The sequence below is a fragment of the Apium graveolens genome, unplaced genomic scaffold, assembly GCF_009905375.1.
Source record: "Apium graveolens cultivar Ventura unplaced genomic scaffold, ASM990537v1 ctg3774, whole genome shotgun sequence".
Lineage (NCBI taxonomy): Eukaryota > Viridiplantae > Streptophyta > Magnoliopsida > Apiales > Apiaceae > Apium > Apium graveolens.
In genome coordinates, this window is record NW_027418253.1 from 1 (window position 1) to 5945 (window position 5945).

A 5945-nucleotide genomic window follows, 5' to 3' on the forward strand; every position below is an offset into this window, starting at 1 on the left:
AAAGCCGAATAGGGTTTTGGGTTATCAAAGAATAAATTGATTTTGGTTGATAAAAATGATTGTTTGATAGTTGTTTTTTGAATTGATGGATTAACTAAAGGGCCTAATTGAATTAAAGGTTAATTCGAGTATGCATGTGGGATTGTGTTATGGTTTGGTTCGAATTCTTGCTTAATATAGAAGAAGATAGCAACTTGGTGTGTTATTCTTGCTTGATCAACTAGGATTTAGTTTAAACCATGAAATACTCTTGCATGTCATTTGTAAGATTAATTAAGTTGTATGTTGTATTTCTTGAGAAATTCGAATGGTATAGTTGTTTTATAAAATATTAAGTTGGATTATATGTCTAATATTTGTATGTGTTTATGTGGATTTGGTATGAAAATGGTTGATTTTGATTGTAATTTATAGTAGGTCGGATGGATCATGGATTTTTAAGAAGTCAAATTCAAATTTAAGTGTTGGTTTGATTAGAGAAGATAACTAGGTGATGCATGGTGAAAATTTTAGGAATTTATTTCTTATTTGCTATTTTTGGTTCGAATTATAGAATTTTAAAAGAAGAAGAATTAGTTGCCTTGATCTAAACGGTTATAAGTAGTGTTATAATTATGGAATTGAATTTGAATGAAATGTGTACTCTGTGAGTTTGTGGTAGCTTGATTTGGTTTAAAGTCAAATTAAAAGTGTGTTTTAAGATATAATTTGTTCGTTGAATACTTGAAAGTATAAAGGGTAAGAGTGAAGTATATTCTTATTGAGATGTATTTGTGTACCATACTCATATTAAGTCAATCGTTTGATTGGATTAGCGTAATAGTAAACCATTTCGGAAATGAGAGTTGAGAATCTGATTAAGGTTTTGGTTTTATTGTAGATTCGGAGCGTGAGGCATTCAGGCTAGGACAGGAAAGGATTTACTAGGTGGCAGTATTCAACCTTCTGGAAAGAACTCCAGGCAAGTAACTCTGATTACTTGTGTAAATGGTTATAAAGAGAATATTGTTCATACCATGTAGAGTATTGAACTGTTTAATATGAAGACCCGAATATTGATTTGAGGTACCCTCCTTTGTTTGTGATAAACTGTTACTGATAAACTTAATGATTCAACCCTTTGATAATTTGTCCTGTTCTGTTTAAATTATGTATTGAGCCATGAAATATATTGAACCCTCTGATTATCCTTGTTAACCCTGTTTAATGATACCTTGTTCCTCCTGCTCACCCTATTGATCCTAAGCATGTTTGATCCTTCTAACTTAGTGCTTTGTTTCCCTGATACAAAATTCTTAGAATTGTTCCTTACGTATCTTTGAATCACCCCCCTGAACTTTGTTTCCTTAAATCTGAATTAAGAATGAGTTTCGACTTGAAAAAGTCCGAATGGAATGATTTCAAATTCTTGGTAATGATAAAATGAATTTTAGAAACCTATTTGTTTTTCCAACTCAAGGTTTCCAATGAATTCCCGATGGATTGGATTGGGACGTAAGAGCCTAGTGGGACTAGTCCATCATGGTAAGAGGCTAGCGTGGCTAGTCCAACTTAAGGCTGAAATTATGCCGATTGGTACCTTAAAGACCGGATGGAGGTCGGTACGGCTGATCACCCATATTATATGAAATGGAAAGATAAAGTGATCCAATCAAGGGTCTAAATGATTATTTAAAAAGGGAACTGAAACTTTCTGTTTAGTAAATTGATTTTTTGAAAATGAAAATGGTTTATTGCTTTGAAAAGTTGATTATGTTAATGTGAAGCTTAAAGCTCGAGAACCCTGATTCTTAAATCTGTTGATCATATGATTGATTCCATATATTGAATATTATTGCTTTCCTCTATTGAAAGATCTATTCTGATCCTTATTGATTTGTGATGAATGTCGGCTTTCGACCTACGTTGAGCCTTGTTCCTTAAAAGCTCCATATTGTTCCTTCAAAACACCTTTCCTTAACCCAAAGCTGGAAATCTGCCACCTAGATCAAATAAAGTAGAATGCCCTGAGTTTGGTAAAGCATATTGAGAATTGATATTGTAGAACTGCTATATAGTTTGCTTGCTGAGTTTTATACTCATTTGTTTTTTTAATCTAACCATGGCAGCTACGGACAGCAAGAGATGGCCAGGATTAGGCGCACTGCTCGTAAGAGCGTACTTGGTGGTCCCTACCGTGTTGAGGGCTTCCAGTTGCCAGAGCAGGTAGTGGTAATTATGAGTGAGCTCGCGCCTAGAAAGGAGTGTTTAAAGATACAATGGGTTATCGGTTGGTTCCCAGCCGGAATCGATATTGTTTATTTAATAATAATTTGGGTTTGTAAGTTATATTTTGTGATTGGTAGTTGTAATCTTGTCTCATACGTTCTCCTGTTAGTAGATAATCGGGTTTATGCATATTTAATTATTAGGTTAAAGGTGTGTGAGTCCTCATTTCCTAACCCCGAGATTGAGGGCGTCACATATCAGATTACAAGAAGGAAGATCATGAATATCTTGTTGTCATAGCAATCTCTGAAGATGGTCCAACTCACATATCTCAGTTTCAAATTATTGAATCACTGCAATAATTTTCTCTAATATTCATTGCATGATAATCTTAGTATTTAAATGTTTAACACTCGCACAAGCATGATAGCATCACACATAGATAATGTTGAACTAGTTCACTAGACATTATTTTTTGGTAACTAGGATTGATGTTTAACTTGTGCATGTTACTTTAGATGATCTTAAATATGTGTTTGAATATTTGTTGAACATGATTATAATTGCTTTAGTTGAGATATATGTTGTCCAGTATATAAGACCTTTGTTTATGCTTATCTCCTGTATCCTATTACATTGTGATTATTCATTTGCTATAAATTGTTTGTTAAGATGTATTAGTTATAATTGATTGAGATAGCTAGATGAGATACATCAACATGATTGGACTAGATAGAATTAGTGATTTATTTGTTAATTCTGTTTGTTCCATATCATGCCCGTCTTGCTTAATTCTTATGCGTAATATTTCTGAATGAATTCCATGTATTCTTATTTTAATGCTTGTTTATCTCAATTCCATGATGACCGGGCCAAAAATATAATGCCACTATTTAGGTTTAAGTCAATTACGAGTTTGACGAGAAAATCTTACCAATAAAGGGAAGTTTTGTGATATCTTATATCGATAAAATTAATATTTTTGAGGTATGTATAGGATCAAGTCAATTGATAATATGTATCAAAATTACCTGCTTCAAAATCAGAACTTTACCCATTTTGACAAAATACTCGAAATTTGGCTAAATGACCCGGACGAAAATACATCATCACTGTCTAAGTTTAGTAAATTTAAATTACGTGCTCAACGAGAATATCTTATCAATAAGGATAAAATTTGTAATATCTTATATTAATAAAAATAAATATTTTTGGGATCTATATACGATCAAGTCAATTGATATTATGTATCAAAATTACTAACTGGTTGTACATTATTGTTTCTGGGCCTTTCCTTCCCTTGTTTCTTCGTGGCACCCCCCCCCCCCACAAGCACCCCCGGCTCAGGGGGGACCAGAAAACGCCTTTCATTTTACTAATCAGAAAGAATCCTTGATCTCATCCAGGGAACGAAAACACAAGCTGTTGGTGGCTAAAAAGCACCCGGTAAAAGAAAAAAATATAACTTTTGCAACAAATTTGACATGAGATATCAAAAGATCCGTTAAAACTAAGAAAATATATTAAATTGATTTTTTATAATAATGTTTTAATTTTAAAAAAAAAATAGGTTTATAATATTATTTAATGATGGTGAATTTGTAAAAAGGTGATACCAAATTCCTACATTTTTTATTCTCTTTAGAAAAAATGAAAATACAACTATAAAGTAAAATTTAGAATTTTTATTAACATGTTATTTGAAAAATGGTAAGACATTTGATGCTTATTAAAAAAAATATAGTTTATTTATTGTATAGATAACTAACATCTCGATAAGTATAATGGCTTATCGAGATCTCTTAGTTCTCGACAAGTGTTTTGACTTGTCGAGATCTCTAAGTTCTCGAATATGAACTTGACTTGTCAAGGTCTCTAAGTTCTCGAATGTGAACTTTCGAGTATTTTTGAAAAATGGGCCAAGTTCTGATTTCGAATTCGAAATAAACCGAAATACACTGACTATTTATGAAGCTAACCTATATAATATATATTACACATATATATTATTTATATAACTGTATCTATTTTCAACATTTAAAATATTAATTATTGTACACTTAGATTTTTTTTATAAAAATATTAAAAATGTACGAGACATGCCTTTGAAATTTAAAATTATTTAATAAATAAGGTAATGATCCGTTTATTTATTATTCTTAACTTCATATATCAAATTTAATTGTTTAAAACTAACTCTACAAATATTTAAGTAATTATGTTTAAGGTTAAATAAATTATTGTTATTTATGACACTCATTGTTGTGCAAGACATACCTTCACATGACAAGACTAAGTTACTTTGACAATCCCAAAATTTAGTTGACTTGTAATTTTATGTATCCTGTAATGATGATCCTTGAGTCTATAAAATTGTTAAGTAGATTAGACTGGAGTATTTTTCAGTAAACAACCAACAAGCTAGGAATAAATGTCTCGAAGAAGATCGAGCCTGATCATGCCTCAAAATAAAGATAAAATGCTTGGTGAAGAATAATGTCGTGAATTGTAAAATTTTCTAAGTCAAATGTCAAGAAGTCATAGATCAAGTTATATCAAGAAGTCTATCGAGAAGTCAGATAAGCTTGTTGAGAAGTCATTATACCTATAGAGATGTCACTCTACTTGTAGAGAAGTCATTCTACTTGTAGATAAGTCAAGTGTATATGTAGAGATGTGGAGATATCGATAAGTTAAAACTGCATATAGAGAATTGGATATATCATAAGTCAAAACTGCATGTAGAGAAATGGAGATATCGACAAGCCAAACTGCATATAGAGAACCGGAGATATCGACTAGTCAACTGCACATCTAGAGAACGTCAGAGATATCGACACGTTCATAACTCTTGTAGAGACGTGGAGATCTCGATAAGTCATTCTACATGTCAATATGCTACATCTCTATATAGTAAGATAAAGATCTCCGATAATAGCTCACAATTACAGAAATGCAACCAACTTGTAATATTTCATTGATTATTTAGTCAACAAACCGTTTTATCACTTGAAATCGAAAGCTTACAAATGCAGCTTGAGGCGTACATAGAGTCACTGGGTCAAGATGTAGCTAGGACATAAGGTAGGGTTCATTCTACCGAGAAGATTAATATGAAAATTTGCTACACTTAGAATGAGATTAGACAAAGGATTTTAGAAATTGTGTTAGGTCATTTTAGTGCTATAGTTCTGTAAACTGATGCATGTTTGGTCTATAAAACGTCACGGGCCTTAGTTTCAGACGTAACAAAAACAAATATAGAAATCTTGTATTCTCTTAAGAGAAGTAGTTGAGTTCTTCTTATTCAAGAAACACATATAATTTTTTAGCATAACTATTTGATTTTAATATAGATCAAGTGAGTTTTGATAATTGTGTTTATGTCTTTTCAGTTATTTGATTATCACTACAAATATTTAGCATGTTGAGTTCAAGTAGCAAAACATCTTTAAGTTGATTATCTCGAAACATTCAAACAAAGCTTTTTAAGTAAGTAAAATCAAGAAAACACATTCACCCCACCCTCTCTGTGTGCATTTCATACCTAACAAGTGGTATAAGAGTAAAATCTGAAAGTAAATAGATTAGATCTTGGAAGTATAAATGCACAAAAACTTAGCAGTATCAAGATTCATGTCTTTGACAAAGTGAACTACACTCTATGGACGAAGAAAATAATATTGTTCATCAGAATGGATCATCTACTATATCTTGAAATTCTCAAGCATGGACCA